Source organism: Eumetopias jubatus, unplaced genomic scaffold (assembly GCF_037043125.1).
Source record: "Eumetopias jubatus isolate StellerSeaLion01/CBP00866 unplaced genomic scaffold, mEumJub1_p1.0 scaffold_2, whole genome shotgun sequence".
In the NCBI taxonomy this organism is placed as follows: domain Eukaryota; kingdom Metazoa; phylum Chordata; class Mammalia; order Carnivora; family Otariidae; genus Eumetopias; species Eumetopias jubatus.
In genome coordinates, this window is record NW_028274808.1 from 90,442,476 (window position 1) to 90,461,663 (window position 19,188).

Below are 19,188 nucleotides of genomic sequence, written 5' to 3' on the forward strand. Positions count from 1 at the left end.
AGGAAGAAATTTGTATTTCCTATCACCTTTCATCTTGAGAAATAAAAGGAGTTATTCGATTATAAAATAACTAGCCATTCCATTTAATCATATTCTTCCTAAGGGAACTCACATTATGATTTGGAAATTTTTCTTTCTGTTAACTTTTTGGTAAATGTGAGGTAAATTCTGCATGTATTTCTTATATATAGTGTGGGGTAAGCAGAAAATTTGCCCACCAAAGATGTTCATAACCTAATCACTTAAATCTGTGAGTATATTACTATGCATGGCAAAAATGACTTTGCAGATGTGTTTATGTTAAGGATGTTGAGCAGCGGGATCATCCTGGCTTATCCATTTGGGCCAGTCCAATCATATGGGTCCTTAAAAATGGAGAACATTTTTGGCTGTGGTCAGAAAGACATATGACAATGGAAGTATGGTCAGAGAGACACAACCTTGCTGGCTTTGAAGATAGAAGAAGGAAGCCACAAGCCAAGGAATGTAGGTGGTCTTTAGATGCTAGAAAAAGCAAGAAAACAGACTCTCTCCATTCCCTCCTGAAAAGAACACGGCCTTATTGATGCCTTAAGTTTAGCTTCCCATTACCTTTATCAGACTTCTAACCCTATAGGACCTAACAAATTTGCGTCATTTTAAGCCACTGAGTTAGTCATAATTTGTTATTGCAGCAATAGGAAAACAGTACATTTTATTGGGTGCATTTTATATCTTTCCCACTGCCTTGGGAACATGGATATAAGGAATAGAAGAACAACACTTGGTAAAAGATACAACAGTTTCTATAGAAATAATGGAAATTTCTTTCCAAATTAATATATTTTTCTTATTTCTTTGTGATTTTTCCAAATTGAAAAAAAATGTAACCATAACCAAAGCATATACCACATAATTTTACTGCTATTACACCAGAGGAAATAACTATATTTTCATACAGTATCATAAGTGGGTAGTAGATGGTTCATAACTCTCTTATAAAAAATTGCCTAAGATGCAGTAATATCAGTGTTTGTTATTTTGTAATTAATGGATTGGATTTAAAATCCAATGAAATATTTTTTGAGATGTTCCTTTTATATGCTTTCATTGTGCTATTATATTTGTCACAAACAATAAGAATAATGAAATTTATACCAGACCTAAGCAAACGAGACAAGGTGAAAAGATAAATTAATAATTATTTGTTAAAGTTCTACACGATATTATTTATTTTCTACTAAACTACTCAAATATACTTATTTGTTAATCAAAATAGACAGGGACACCTGGGTGGCCAGTTAAGAATCTGCTTTCAGCTTGGGTCATGATCTCAGGGACCTGAGATCCAGCCAGGAGTCATGCTCCCTGCTCAGCAAGGAGTCTGCTTCCCCCTCTGTTTGTCTCCATCCCCACTCACCCTGCTTGTGGACTCTCTCTCTTTCTCTCCTCTCAAATAAATAAATGAAACCTTAAAAAAAGTTAAAATAGACAATTACTATATTTAATCCCTAGCTGATATTATTTTTAATTTGCCCTATGGAAATGGAAAATTCTTAGTGAATATAAACACAGCTCTGAAGCAATAGTTATATCTTTAATTCTTTGTTATGTATTGAAATATTATCTGTAAAAGAGAAGACTAGTAAATTTGGATCCCCCCACTCCCAAGATAGTACGTAACTGACCACTATTAAAATAGAACTCAGGCAAAAATCATTCAGCTAGTGAGTGGGGGGGGGGAAAGATAGTCAAAAAATGGATGGGCTAAGATATTGTGGTTTTATAAAGGTTTGTGGAGTATCCAGAAGAAAGCATGTAATTGATCAGAATTAATTTCACATCATTAAGAGAGATTTGTTGAGCAGAGCACCAGCAAAAATCTGCTAAGGGAATGACGTATAAAAATGTTAAATGAAACCAAAAAAACATAAAATAGGCAGATACTCATATGTGTTGGCAAAATGTAGTTTCAAACTGAAACTGAAGCAAGTATGCATGGAATGGACAGAAACAAATTAGAAGATTATTTGGGATGGATCAACCGGTGGCATGAAAAAAATGCAAATGCAAAAGCATCAACTCAAAACTTTTTGCTAATTTCAAATTAACCAGGCATCAGTATATCCCAGTACCTCCTCCACCTTCTCCATGTGAATTTGGTTCAATAACATACTATAAATGTTGAATATTGGTTAGAATTAAAGAAAAAAAAGGAATCCCTGTCAACTGCTATGGTAATGAAAGGAGCCAGCTAACAAAAAGGAATGATCCTCTATCAATCTTTCAGGGCACTTTACTACTTACCCCAATAATAAAGCACATTTTCAGGTGTTCGAAACGGTGCCTCAAAATCTGATGTAAATTTGTTAAATTTCTGCGCATTTTTTATGCTCCATTCTAATTCTAGTACCTATTGATTCGGACTCGGGACTGCTTTTGAAGTTAGGCAAGTGTTGTTTGCCTTGATGTCAGTATCTGTTCCAGACTTAACTCAGCTCCACAGAGGCAAGGAACAAAGAGAATCTGAGTAGATTCTTTAATAAAATAGGTTCTCTGTATACAAGTAAAGTGTAAATATACAGGAAGAATATCAGAAATATAAAAGAAATGTCAAAACAGAACAACTTTTTGATGTAGGTATCACAGATCAAATTTTTGTTAGGGAAAATGTTGAAATGTCTCTGAGTCCTCAAGAAAAACATATCTGTTCACTCACAGATTTATTAATAAAAGTTCCTTAATATCAATCTTATATATCCAACAAGCTTTCCACAGTATGACAAACAAACTGCAGGTTTTATAACTTCTCTAGGTTTAGGTTATACGGTTCTTTTGAAAATAAGTGTAAGCATAGTATATTTTCAATTATACTTTTTAGATTTCCTTAAAATTATGGTATAACTCATATAATATCTGAGTCTTGGTGAGATATACCGTTAAGAAGTACATATTCCATGTAGCTATGTTTAGAAGAAACATCAGTATGTCAAAATATAAGCTAGAGAATACTAGGTCCTCATTTCCTCTGGTGCTTAATCAGACCAGACCTGAGCCTCTCAACATAATTCTTCATTTGTCCACCCTCAACAATTTTTTGTCCCTCTCTGGCTTCATCATACTTTGCTGGAAAAAGGTAAAAACGAATACAGAATTATTTTGTTAAATCCTACCCTCTTATTCTGGACCTGACTGCTTCTCATTTTATTCACGCTGACTATACTTTAAATTACTTATCAATACCTCTAGTAGATGAGTCTTCCTCCAATTAATGCCAGTACATTCTTCAAGTTCATTTGTTTCTCATGCTCTTGTAATTATTTTGTATTTTTCCCTCTCTCCTTAAATTTTTAATGTCTCCATCCTCACTGTTATCTGATGACTCTGCTTTCTATTTCATTGAGAAAACAGAAGCAATCAGAAGAGAATTTCCATACCATTTCTTTGAAAAAAATCCCTCAGCAACTCTCCACTGTGTTGAAAGTAAGTGCCACAGTCCTGTTAATGACACATAAGTCCATATATATTGAGTCTGCTCCTCTCTCTGCCCCCACCCCACTCGTGCTCTCTCTCTCACTCTTTCTCTCTCAGATAAATAAATAAAATCATAATAAATAAATAAATAAATAAGTTCAGATGTTATTATAGGATTTTTATGGGAACTGCAAACTCAATTGTCTACATTTCAAATATAGTTTACTTTCAGCCTTTCCCACTAATAGTAACTGTTTCCTATATATTAATATTAACATTTATGTATAACAGCTTATGTTTTACACATGGGCATGGCATATGGTGCTACTAATTTGATATTTAGACAGTATACTTATACATACACAGCATGATTTCTGTATAAGTGGACTCTTCTTAATGAAAAAAATTTAAAAAATCACTATACTTACACAGAAAATTAAATGCTCAGAAAATAAATGAACACTGGGGAACTGTCAAAAAGTTTTCTGAGCCATTATGTTGTAGTTTGAGATAGTTTGTCCTTGTTGAAAAAACAGACGATTAAATAATTAACTACATTACTATAGTATCAGTACTATAATGAATGCATGGTTCAATATAATATTTGAAATAAATCTATGAGAGCAAAGTGAAGTGCTTTCCAAAACTGCTATTTATTAAATAGGACTTTGAAAGAGAAATGGACTGGAGAACTAATTTCCTGAGTCTACTGTGCACCAGCCACCATTTTACATATGATAGAATCATTTCCAAAAAATGTTATCTAGCAGTTATCTCATAAAGATTAGAAATAGACTGCTTGATTCTTCAAGCTTGAGGCAGCAGATTATAATTCCTCTTCATAGTATCATGTAAATATTTAAAAATATACATACTTTCTAAGAATATATAGAAACATAGCCCCATCGTATAAAACTTGAAATAGAAAATAGCTGTTTTCAACTAGTTTTTTGAATAAGACTGTCTCATATGAAGAATAATAAATTCGATAGAAAATGGCTGAAAGCAGGTCAAATATTTAGTTATATTTCCACAAACATTGATCGAGCCCATACAATATACCATGCATTGTGCTAGCTACTGGTGATAAATAGCAGTGAGCAAAACAGATAAAACCCTTGTCTTTACACTAGAATGTAGAGGAACATAAAACTTTTTTAAAGTGCAATGTAATTTAATGATAGTATATTAATAATAATGATGCTAATAATAATAGTAGCTAACACTTATGTAGCTTCTGATACATTACAAGTACTTTATGTGTTTTATGTAAATTAACTAATTTAATATAGTTGGTCAGAGAGGGTAAGTGCTCTGGGGAAACAACCACAGGGCAAAGAGAAAGGAAGTGTCTATGTTAGAGGTGTTCATTGAAAGAAGGATGGCCAGGCAGGTCCTCACTGACCAGGAGGCATTTGACCATGCAAATACCTGAGAATTTTCTTGTTTCTTTTTTCTTTTCTTTCTTTCTTTCTTTTTTTTTTTTTTTTTTTTCTTTTTTGAGAAAGAGAGAGACAGCGTGTGCAAGCAGGGGGTGGGGTTGGGGGGTAGGCAGAGGGAAAGAGATAATGTTAAGCGGGATCCACGCTCAGTAGAGAACCCTACACAGGGTTAGATCTTAAAAAACTGAGATCATGACCTGAGCCAAAATCAAGAGTCAGTGCTTAACTGACTGAGCCACCCAGTTGCCCCTATCTGGAAATCTTTTAAGCAAAACTTTCAGATATCTGCAAAGTCAAATACCTGATGTTTTCATGGACCATCGGTGAAGTCTTGGATGGAGAAAAGGAGAATAGTCAGAGATGAAATAAAAGAAAAAAATGGAGTAACAGGCTCAATATATATGGGCTTGTGTGTTCTCATTTTAGTTCATGCTGACACTTAACCTACCGAGTCACCCAGGTGCCCATGTAACATCTGAATTTAAGATGCATCTTGAAATGTGAAAAAGCTTCCCACTAAATGACAAAGGGGTGTTTAATTTGAACAACTATTCTGTCTTTTCCTTTTTTTGAAAAATCCCACTCACAACACTTCCAACATGGTACAGATTTTAACACATTTTTTCCTGGTGCTTCTAGAGAGCAATAAGCATGTGAGGCATCAGTAGGTGCCTTTATATCACAACAATGGTTTGATAACCATGAGGATGTGGAGTGGGCCTCTGGTCAAGGCCATGGGTGCTCCTCCAATCCTCAGCTGTTTGGTGTGTAAGCTAGTTGTTGGGTCCCAGAGGTGCCAAGACTCTGCAGGGGAGTGTCTGATTGACAGGAAGATATTTGTGTCTGTCCGCCTCCTACTCAGCAACCCACAAAACTTCCTGGAAAGCTAGACATCTAGTAAATACAAATTTTAGGATTTTGCTATAGGCATATATTATGTCCTTACCGAATTTTCCCTCTAAAACAGAAAAGTTGTGATGCTCCATGCAGTGTTTAGGTTAAATTTTAAAATATTACTTCTTAGTAAGAAGGAGTCCCTCAATTCACCAAATATATATCCAAATACGCTTCTTCCTTTAAGAATGATGGCTTAAGACCCACCAAAGCAGACCATAATTTAATTTTGTGTACAACCGAATTAAAAAACAAACAAACATGTTACAACATGGATTTATGGCATTTTTCCTAATTAGATGTTAGAGAATGCCCTGGTAGAGAAAGACCTACATATATAAATTTATCTTCTAGTGAAAGCAAGTGGGATTTCCTTAAGGGAGTCACTGCCTATGCAAAATGGAAAAAAAAAATAAGAGATTCTTATAGCCAATCTTCTAGTGAGGTTATAAATCTTTTACAACAGTCTAAGAGAAAGGATTCTCTGGCTCTACTCTCAAACATCTAATCATAGCTATTAAAAGGAAAAAAAAGAAAAGTAGCTCTCTTTAGCTGCTGGGTTGTTTTTCTATATTGCAGCACGATTCACAATAGCCAAAGGTGCAAACAACCAAATATCCATCCACAGATGAATGGATAAAGCAAAGGTAGTATATAGATACCACGGAATATTATTCAGCCATTTAAAAGAGGGATATTCTGCAATAAGTGTCTACATGGATGAAACTTAACATTAAGTGAACAAATACTGCATGATTCCATTTATATGAGATATCTAAAATAGTCAGAATCAGAGTGTCAAATGGGGTGACTTCCAAGGGCTTGGAGAAGAGGGAAATGGGGATTACTAATCAAGGAGCATAAAGTTTCAGTTATGTGAGATGAAGAAGTTCTAGGGATCTGCTGTACAACATTGTGCTTATAGTTAAGAATACTATGTTGTATGGTCAGAATTTGTCAGGAGGGTAGATCTCACCTTAAGTGTTCTTACCACAATAAAATGCAGTTTAAAAAGGAGGAAAGGGGTGCCTGGGTGGCTCAGTTGGTTAAGCAACTGCCTTCGGCTCAGGTCATGATCCTGGAGTCCTGGGATCGAGTCCCACATCAGGCTCCCTGCTCGGCAGGGCGTCTGTTTCTCCCTCTGACCCTCTTCCCTCTCGTGCTCTCTATCTCTCATTCTCTCTCTCTCAAATAAATAAATAAAATCTTTAAAAAAATTAAAAAAATAAAAAGGAGGAAAAAAATACCTTTATCTAGAACTTGACAAAGCTTGATTATGGTTACAAGAAAAGGACAATTCCAGGTCGAGAAAGTACTTCCTATATCGTGTTTTGATAGTAAAATTTACACAGTAAAATTATTATTTCAAGTGTTTAGGCTTTTGGATGTTTTTGGCATTCATTCACCCAACTGCAAAATCAGAGATTTTCAGGGTATGCATTTCTAAAATCACATGAGCACTGGCATGGTAGAAATGTAGTGCCCACCAACCCATAAACTTTTACCGTACAACAGATTCTGCTTCAGTCTTTGGGTTTTTTGCAAAATGTCTTCAATACAAACCCATGGCCACCAGTAGGAAACAAAACAGAACACCTTCATTGCTCAACTGGCTTCTTGGAATGTCTCAGAAGGATAAAATATAAAATTCACTTGTCTTATTCTGAACTCTTTCCCTTGAGTTCAGTTTAGCATGCATCTCTAGGCACTTCATGCCTAAGTAAGAAGTTTCCATGTCCCTAAAATATGGAACCTAAGATATATCAACCTATCCCATTTATGCTATAAATATAAATAATTCTTCTAATGCTGCTAAAGTTAAAAAAATCCTCTTTAGTTTAATTATCGTATGATAAATGGACTTCATATATACTTAACATAGACAAATAATTTCATTACTCCTAGAAATTTTTAATATTTTAGACATTCTTCAAAGAAAGTACAACTTTTCTGCAGTTGTCTTGGCATATAGAACACAAACATTATTTCAGTTATAAGTATCTGCCACTCTTTAAACACCTACGCATGAATTTTGGTTATCTGTGATGGTGTTGGGACTCTTTCCAACACATAGTTTTTAATTAATATTCTACTTATAGATTTAAAGCCACTCAAAACTAAACAAAGTCATATGAAGCAACAAACAAATGTCAAATCAAGTTAATAAACAAAGCAAAATGCTATAAAAATAGTAATAAAAAGAACCACAAAGAATCAATTTAGATGAGATCAGATATGTATTACAAAAGAAAACATTGAAGATAATAGAGATATATTTATCCCAATCACTGTACAGAACAATACAGTCTTTGGCACAAAATGGGATGGGTGATTATTTTAGGCTACCCCTGTGTACTTGGTTATAAGACAACAATTAGCCACTCGTGTGCAGTACGAGTCTCAACACCACCAATACCCTTGCTGTGTGAAGGGTTACAAAGAGGTCTCCAGGTGAAAAAAGTCTCATCAACTGATGACCACGGTAAAGATAGTACAATCCCTTTCAGGCACCACCATGGACTGATTTATGTTCCCCCATAAATTCATATACTGAAATCCTAACTCCATCTCCCACCCATGTGACTACATTTGGAGATGGGACCTTTGGGAAGTAATAAGGGTTAGATAAGATCATGAGGGTAAAGCCCTCCTGATGGGATTAGTGGCTAAGAGGAAGAGAGAAAGGTAGATCTCTCTCTGCCATGTGGGGACACAGGAAGAAGATGGCTATCTGTAAGCCAAGAAGGGGACTCCTAGCTCAACCCAATTAACTGGACCTTGATCTTGGACTTCTCAGCCTCCTGAATTAATGGAAATACATGTCTATTGTTTAAGTTGCCCAGGTCATGGTATTTTGTTACAGTAATCCAAGCAGACTAATACAGGAATTTTGGAGACAAGTATTGGCTCCAAAAAGTGCAAATGGTTTTATCCTGCATGAATGGGACCTCTGAATGCACTCTGGGTTCCTAAAGGCTATACTCAGAGAAATTCCTGAATAGGGTACCTGGGACTGGTTTCCCCAGTGCTAAGAGGGGAAAGCCCCATCCCAGTTCAACATTTGCCATGGGGCAAGTGATTACTAGAAGTCTGAGCTAGTCCCACATGGTTTCTTTGGAACTATGAAGTAGATAATTGAGCTCTGATTGTATATGCTGCTCTCTTCCTCCAAAGCAGACCTGTCCATGCCACCTGCCCATATTCCTTGGACCTTTCTGTTTCTTGTAGCTAATGGCTCCCACTGTTATCTGTACCTGTGGCCTGAATGCTTGCTTGCTTTCTTTCTTTCTTTTTTCTTTCTTTCTTTTTTTTTTTTCTTTTTTTCCCTGGAGCCATACAAAGTCATTCTGACCCACATGGTAGCAGGGAATCAACATACCCCAGGGGTAGCCTTCAGCCAATAAGTATAAATACCTCAGCTCTTTCAGCCTTCTTGGGGAGATATTTGTGAGATATCTATTTTCCTGTCATTTTAGTTGATTTAAAAGTGTGTTCTTTATTGGTTGCCTTTCCTTTCTTGTATCATTCCCCACCTCCTTGCAAGTAATCCCAGCACATCACAAGTAAACTGCCAGTATTCAAATCTTTATATCTGACCTTATCTCTGACAAAGAAGACTAATACACCTTGATGCCCTGTGGAGTTATTTATCTTCTTGAGAGATACAAGATCAAAATTATATCTAAGCATATATGGTGCTTAAGAATGGGATTTTTCTCTATTGTAGAGCTGGGTTGTCATGTCAATCAACTGAGCCACTAGCTATCAGAGTTTTTGTTCTGAAAAGGCTCTTCCAATTTAGCTATTTATAGCCCAGACTGTAAAGCTAATGTGGGCAGTGAAAGCAATACTACCTAAGCTTTAATGAATTCTTAAAACACTTCAGACCTTGTTCTAAAAGTTTGAAATATGTTACTTCATTTCGTTATAACCATTCTATGAGGTAGACGCCACAGTGTCACGCAAGTGTACAAAAAACAAAGGAATAAATAAACTTGCAGAGAAGATGGGTATAACAATGTGTTCAAAGTAACATCACTAGTAAATAGTCAAACCATGATGTAAACCCAGACAGTTTAAGTCTAGAATCCAATCTTAAACACTATACTCTATTATCTCATAGACTCTCAGATGACTCAATTTTTGTTTCCAGATTGGTAGAGAGTAGGGCTCATTTTTATCCTCAGATTTTTCTCACATGAATTAAGTTACTGTTCCACTTAGAGAATTTACTTCCACATTCACAAATATGTAGTTTGGCAATTGGTAAGAACAGGCACAACACCACCGGGAGAAAGACCCTTGTAATGGGTCCTCTTACCTCATGGAGGCAAAAAAAAATCAAGACTAAAATAGAACACTTCTATTTTTCAATTTAATCTTTCATTCAATATTTATCAATCACCTACTGTGTTGCAGGCACAGTAGTAGGTCAAGCAGATACCATAATAAGAAAGAAAAATCACATCTCTTTTCTCCTGGAATTTATACTCTAGAGAGCTGATAAAAATATATATATATAATCATATAAAAATGAATAAAACATTTCCAGATATTTTTAAAGTGCTCTTTAAACACACACACACACACACACACACACATACACACACACACAATAATCCAGTAGAATGTCTTGGGTCTGAGTTACTTTGAAGAAAGTCTTCCTGAGGGTGGAACAATTATGCTGAGACCTGACAAGAAAGGGAATCAGGCATGCAATCCTTCAGGGTTGCTATTCTAGGCAGAAGGAAAAGTAAGTTCAAAGCCCAGGGAAACAAGAAAAAAAGCCACAATGGCTGGGGAGTAGTGGTCAAGGAGGAGGGTAGTTTGAAACATGCTTGAAAAATCAGGCATAAATCCAGTAGTATGGAGCTTGGTACGTGAGGGGAAGTTTGGATTTTATTCTGAGTGTAGAGACAGTGGAAGATTTTAAGCATAAAAGACATAATCTGTTTTATTTTTTAAGAGATAAACTTAGCTTCCATGTAGAGAGTCAATTAATGAGGTTGGGAAGGAACAGAAAAACCACTTTGGAAGCTACACAGAAGTTAGGCTAATGGTGGGTTAAGGAGATACTGGTGAAGATGAGCAGGAGTAGCCAGGCATGGAGTATGTTGTACATGTGTATCCAATAAGACTTTCTCCCATACTTCCTACTGAGTTCCCTTAGTTGACTATATTCTAAAGATTTTCACAATAAACAGTGTAAGGGAAGAGGTGAATGTAATGCCAAGAGCAAAGGAAGTATACCTCATGTAGTGTAGAGATCCTCTATCATGCTAACTCTACTTCCTAATAATCATTCCAGTATCATAAACTGGACCTGGTCTCACTATAGTACACCCAGTCTATCCCACAGTGTCAAAAACCACATATAAGAATATGACAGGCAAAGAGAACGAAAAGAACTAGTTCTAAAGTGAGTGCTCTTTTGGGGACTTCATATTTTGTGTTGGAAATAAAAGCACAATAGAAAAACCTTGCATGCCACTATATCATAATATCTTTCTACAGAGCTTCAACATCTAAGATGAATAAATTATTCCTAAAAAGTAGTAAAACAAAGTCAACATTTAAATTTATCCGTTGAATGGAAATAGTATAGCAATCCAGGTTATTCCTCTTTTAAAGTATGGATCTTGAAATGTTGCCTGGGTGGCTCAGTCGGTTAAGCATCTGCTTTCAGCTCAGGTCATGATCCAAGGTCCTGGGATCGAGTCCTGCATTGGGCTCTCGCCTTAGCCAGGAGTCTGCTTCTCCCTCTGCCCTCCCCCCACTCCACTTGTGCTCTCTCTCTCTCAAAAATAAATACATAAAATCTTAAAAAAAATAAAGTATGGATCTTGAAACTCTCTTTGTGCTATAATTTGAGCTGAAGTCAAAGTTTCATCGTGCAAGATGAGAAACTATTTCATAAAATCTTACTCTCTAGGGGTGCCTGGGCCCTCAGTTGGTTAAGCATCTGCTTTTGGTTCAGGCCATGATGGGGAGAGGTCCCTGGGATTGGGCACCACGGTGGCTCCCTGCTCAGCGGGGAGTCTGCTTTTCCCTCCTCCTCTGCCTTTCTCCCTACTCATGTTCTCTCGCTCTCTCAAATAAATAAATAGAATCTTAAAAAACAAAAAAAAACTCACTCACTAATCTTACACCTACCACCTATTATTTTCTAAGATTCTTACTTAGTTTCTACAACTTGAAATAAATTAAAGATGGCCACATTTAGTAAGGACTAACTTACAAATGCTATTCATTGCAAATTATTATCATACTCTCTGTCTATAATAAAGAATATTAGTTCAGGTAAGGAATGTGATTTTTACAAACTAATGAATTGATTAGGAAAATTCTCATTCTTTCAAATTAGACCAGAAACCCGCATTTAAATTATCAGCCATAGCATAAATGAATAATACATTGGTGCATAAAAATAATAAATGCAAACTCATTTCTATGTTTATTTTCATTTTCTGTAGTAAATCACAGCATCTGCTATTGATTCTTTAATCTTCACATTTATGTGAACTATCTCTTAATATTGACTACTATACAAAGAAGTGATATTTGTCAGTATTTGTAGGAACCTACAATGATCTAGCCATCTTATACAATAGAATCTGAAATTATATTTTTGAATCATGAACACATATAATGGGATTTGTAGCAAATCAAGCATATTTTATGAAATATAATGATACAACCTAATAATGTAGATCAACACAATTCTTTTTTCCCTGTCTTTCCTATAAATGTCAGGCAAGAGGCATGACTTAAAATATCCTTATGATCTATGATTCTAGCAGTGAAAACATCTCATTTCAATAAATGCTCCCCTTTTCTCTCCCTTGTGCCCTAAATTACATCGTATACTTCTGTCTTTTCCTTCCTTCCTTCCTTCCTTCCTTCCTTCCTTCCTTCCTTCCTTCCTTCCTTCCTTCCCTCCTTCCTTCTTTCCCATTTTGTCTTTAATTTCTAGTTTCATTGCATTAAAAAAATTTCATCTGTACTGCTTCCTTTTGGAGATTTATTGAGGATTTCTCTGTGGTCAGTTTTTGTTGATGTCCCACAGGCTCTCTTTTTTCAACTCTACTGAAATATTATTGACATATAACATTGTTTAAGTTTAAGGTGTACAACACAATTATTTGATAAATGTAATGTATATATTCCAAAATGGTTACCACAATAGGATTAGTTAACATATCCATCACCTTACATAGTTACAATTTGTGTGTGTGTGCACACACGCACATGTGCATGCAGAGAGAACTTTTAAAATCTACTAGGTGATAAAAAAATCAAATCAATAAATAAATAGTAAAATAAATCTACTGAATGATGAGCAAATGATTCTCCTTCTAACATATGGTTAGAAGATCCACAGTAACCTAACACTATGGCACAATGCCTACATCTTTCACCTCAATATCATGTATATATTGATCATCTCACATTATCACAAGAATAAAGGTACAATAAGTACAGTACAATAAGATATTTTGAGAGAGAGACCATATTCACACAACTTTTATTATAATATACTGTTATAATTGTTCTACTTTATCATTAGTTATTGTTAATCTCTTACCTTGCCTAATTTATAAATTAAACTTTATGACAGGTATGTATGTATATGAAAAAAAAACATAGTAAATATAGGGTTCATTATTATGTGCAGTTTCAGGTACCTACTGGGGGTCTTTGAATATATCCCCCACAGATAAGAAGGGGCTATTGTAGAATCTGATATTTCCTAAAAACCCGCGGATGTTTAACATCTAAACATCTAAACAAAGATGTTTAGATCTTACTCCTCTTTTCTACTCTTCAAAAAATTAAAATCAAGAGGTTAGATTATGAATCAACAACTAGAAAGAATTTTGTTATTACATAAGTCAGCTGTCTCATTTTACTGATGAAAAATGCTGTGCCCAATTAGCATCAAAAGTCAGTCATTAACAGAGTTGTTTCCACACGCTCATACTGCAATGATTCATAGAGAGTAGATGGCCCTACCTAACGAATGAGCTGGTTGAAAGCACTTCACATGTTGAAGCCGGATAACCATCCCTACATATTACAGTTACCTTTGCTTTGTCATTGCTTTACTGTTTACTATAAACCCTTCTTCTTAATGACCGATTATGTGGCATAATTGTAGACCTAAATAGAGAAGGGTGATCATTGTTGAGTAAAACATTCTTACAGCTGGAAAAAAACAAATCATAGCATGGATCTCTGTTAGATCTCCATCTAAATAGGGTACATTATTTGGCAAACCTGTGCTGATTTAATCTTGGTGAATAAAAGTCTTAAGTGTTATTTCTAAAACTGAATCAATATGTTTAAAACATTTCTGGCAAGTAAAAATGTCTATGCATGGTGCATGAAATTGCAAATTATTTATAGACTAAGTTCTTACATTTGTTTCTGAGAACTTTCAGTCTTTTCTCACTTAAAATCCAGCACCCAGAAGCTATAATATTAAGTTCCATGTACATCTTTTTGAAAACATCTTTTTCCCTCAGTATTCATTTCACATCATTCTCATTCAATCAGTGAAGTGGTCTCAATGTATCCAAATTTAGACCCACATACTCAGTTCTTCTACACATACACTTAGACATGAGGCAGATTCTGTGTTGTTTTCTATCATTTTAAGTATCAAAACTAAAAATAATAGATACGCCTGAATTCAGCTGTGTTTATTACCTAACTATAACTAAGTCTATTACCATTTAAGAGCATATTCAATATACACACTTATGGAGAAATGATGGAGGTCGTTCAGTAGACATTAGAAATAACTTATTTTTTTTTTAAAGATTTTATTTATTTATTCATGAGAGACAGAGGAGGAGAGAGAGAGAGAGGGAGAGAGAGAGAGAGAAGCAGAGGGAGAAGCAGGCTCCCAAGAAGCAGGGAGCCCGATGCGGGACTCAATCCCAGGACCCTGGGATCATGACCTGAGCCGAAGGCAGACGCTTAAACATCTGAGCCACCCAGGCGCCCAGAAATAACTTATTTTATCCTACTTCTTTTAGGACTATCTGGGTAATTGAGTTGATTATAAATTTATGTGTTATACAAGTTATACATTATGACAGTATTTTCTTTTAAAATATAAGTGAAACTTCTAACTTAAATGTAAAGACGTCATTCCTTTTAAAGCGAATGTATAAAAGCATTACAAAACAGCAGTTTGAATGGGGAAATGTATGTAACTTTACTGATGAGAGACCATTAAGTATGTCTCAAAGCAGTTGATAACATCTTAGCCAAAGGGATTTAAACAGAAAGGATAAGTGAATACACACATTTGTTAGAATACCTAATCACATTCACATTTCCAAAATAATTTGTTACCAAGGGCATTTAATGCTCTTGACTCAAGTAACAAAATTGCAACCAGTTTTCAGGTATATTTTAAAACATTCTCTGGCATGTACATTTGCAAGCATATCTGTTATCATCTCAGGAAACAATGATGCTCTTTAAATTTCCTTTAGAAAGGGATTTGCTAGAAATTGTATTCCAAATGTCCTATTGTTTATAAGCAGAGGAAGTTAAAAATACCAGTGTGGAACAAAACAGGAGAAAATTTTATTAATGGGGGTAAGCCAAAATCTTTATATCTTCAAAAGGCTTCCAGAGGGTTCTGTTGGTATCTCACCAGGTGATCAAATAGATATTGTCAGGATTCTCTTCCACTTGCTTAAGATGAAGACTAATGACAAGTACTAACCAGAATATCGGTAATTATAACCACATTCTTCTTGAAAAGCCCAGATTCCATTTTGGCTTTTATGGTTTATCTATGGGGTGCTACGTACTTTGTACCCAACAGAAGATGAATGCGATGGCCCTAGAAGCTGTTTGTATGCAACTCCATGCTATAATTCAAATGTTAGATGCACTGAGGAGATATGACAAGATGAACGATTGTGCTCATATAATGACTAAATATGTCTAGTAACTCACAGAACTTTTTCTTTTTCAACTTCTGTGACTAAGAAAACATTTAGATCTGAGACTGCAATAACTAAACACAGATTTTTTTCTCCTATCCTTGCTTGATATTGACACAACTAGCAATGAGTTCCAAAATAGGGAAGCAATAAAAGTATGGAAGATTTGAATATCTTCCAGGCAATCAGGAATCATGGGAAAAAAAATTAATTTACTCAAGTTAAGTGAGAGTTTATTCTCATAAAGAATGAGAATTTAAACATAAACTGTGTTAGGTAACTTATGTATGCTTTCTCATCTAATAACCAAGACAATTCTATTTAACAGATACTGGAAATTTCTTGACTTCATACTGAGACTGAGAGGACTTACGCATGAGCACATGTATGAATTTAGAGCCCAAACTCTTTATGACAATGAGCTGATGTCTAGCATAGCTAAATGAATGTTGTGAAAAGCTCAGTAAGAAGATCGTATCTAGAACTCATAGGTTTGGGTATTGCATAAACATACTTTAATGAATACTCATTGACTTGAAGGAGTACTAAGAATAAAGGGCATATATTTTGCACCAGTAAATGTCTGAAAAAATACTTTTCTATGGTAAAGTTGAATTATTTCCAAATAAACAAGCCAGCAAGTGGTAAGAAGGCTAATATTCCTGAATGAAATGTATGTACAACTAGTCTTCGCAACTTTTTTTCTGGCTAAAGATACTATATGAATTTTGAAGGTAAATGATAAAATGAATGATTTTTTTTATTACTCACTCTCTCAAACTTACATGATCTTCACTGCCCTCTTTTTGTTTTTTGAATATTATGGAACTTTTATTTGGCTAAACATGGCTCACTAGATTTGCCAAACTAGTGCTCAGCTATATCTTTGCAACAAGCAATATGCTATTGTAATTGTTTACAAGCTGGTATGTGCAACATTGTTGAGATCCATCATAAGCTTTAATAAAATGCCTTAACATTTTATAAATGCCATGCTGCTTTTCCTTTAAGTCACTATTGGCAGTAATATGAAATTGACAGGATGTGAATATATTTGGGCCTATCCAGATTTTAAGTTTAGGTAAAGAGAAAATAATAGTGACTTTAATTTGACAAATAATTTTTGATTTTGTGTTACATTTTAGATAATGTGCTAAGAGCTGGATAAAGTGAATGAACAAAATGAAAAATAAAAAAAAAAGAAGGTCCTCCCTCATGGAATGTATATTCAAGTATGGGGAATAAAACAAAAAAAAATGAGGAATAATTTAATTATCTTGAAACAGCTTGTCTGTCCATAAACAAATAAATGGATAAAGAAAGGGTGATACATATATACAATGGAATTTTCAGCCATAAAAGAAAAGAAATCTTGCATTGTGACAACATGGATGGACCTTGAAGGCATTATGCTAAGCAAAGTAAGTCAGAGAGACAAATGCTGTATGATACCACTTATATGTGGAATCTAAAAAAACAAACACATACACATACACACATAAATTCATAGAAACAGAGAATTAGAAGGGGGTTTGCCAGACATGGAGGGTAAGGAATGGGCAAAATGGGTCAAGGGAGTCAAAATATACCAACTTCCATTTATAAAATAAATAAGTCATGGGAATGTAATGTATACTATAGTGACTATAGTTAATTTTTTTTTAAGAATTTATTTATTTGACAGAGAGAGACACAGTGAGAGAGGGGACACAAGTAGGGGGAGTGGGAGAAGGAGTAGCAGGCTTCCCACTGAGCAGGGAGCCCAATGCGGGGCTCAATCCCAGGACCCTGGGATCATGACCTGAGCCAAAGGCAGATGCTTAACAGTTGAGCCACCCCAGGCATCCTTATAGTTAATTCTATATTGCATATTTGAAAATTGCCAGTAGAGTAAATATTAAAGGTTATCATCACAAGAAATGTTCTGCGGCTATGTATGTGACAGATATTAATTGGACTTATTGTGATGATCATTTCACTTTGTACACAAATATCAAATCATTATATCATATACCTGAAACTAATATAACACTGTATTTCAATTATACCTCAATTTTTTTTAAAAATGGGCAAAGGACTTGAAAACATTTCTCCAAAGAAGATGTGCATATTGTCAGCAAGTATATGAAAAAATATTCATCACTAATCATCAGAGGAATGTAAATCAAAACCACAATGAGATACCACTTCCCACCTAGTCAGGATGGATCTTACTGTGTAACCACTATAAAAAACAGTTTGGAGACTTGTCAAAAAATTACAAATAAGGTATCTACTATTTGATCCAGCAATCCCACTCCTGAGTATATATCCAAAAGAATTGAAATCAGGATCTCGAAGAGATATTAACACTTTCATGTTCATTGCAAAACTATACACAATAGCCAACATTTGGATTGGAAATAACCAAAACAACACAAGAATGGATAAAGAAAATATGGTATACACATACAATGGAATGCTATTCAGCATTAAAAAAAGAAAGACATTCTGAGATATGTGACAATATGGATGGACTTAGAGGACATTATACTACATGAAATAAACCAGACACAGAAAGTATTACATGACTCCACCTACATGAGGTATCTACTATAGTCAAATTCATATCATCAAAGTCCAGAATAGTGGTTCCCAGGGAATTGGAGGTGGGAGAAAATGAAGAGTAATTAATCAGCAGGCATAAAGTTTCAGTTAAGAAAGATGAATAAGTTCTAGAGATCCATGGTACACATTATACCTATAGTCAAAAATAATGTAGTACTCATTTAAAATTTAAGAGGCCAGATCTCCTTAAGCATTTTTATCACAATAAAATAAATAGAATCAAAACTGACAGAGATTGTTGTGTGTTCATATACATATATCATGTTATTTATCTATTTTTAAAGATTTTATCTATTTATTTAACAGAGCGAGTACAGGCAGAGGGAGTGGCAGGCAGAGGGAGAAGCAGACTCCCTGCTGAACAAGGAGCCCAGTGCTGGGCTCGATCCCAGGAACCTGGGATCATGACCTGAGCCAAAGGCAGATGCTTAACTTACTGAGCTATTCAGGCGTCCCTCCTATATCATTTTAAATAAAATATTTATGAAGCTTTATATGAATCGTACTCAGATTTAGACGACGGTAGAAAACATTTATATTAATGTGTGTGCATACCCATGTAAGATTTTGATGTAGTCATACAACAGTGGGATTGTGAAGAATCTCAGATATAAGTTGACACTAAATTTAGGTGAGAAGCTTATTAACTTGTCAGTACTGCCCATATAGCTCATAGCAGGGCTGGTGCTAGAGTAGACCTCGCTCCTGATAGTGCCTGTGCTTTGTCGTGCAGTTAACAATTGAAAAATATATTATTCAAGCACCTTTGATAAGGTCTATTGCTACAGTTGTTTTTAATGCTCTCCATTTCTACTTACATAAATCAA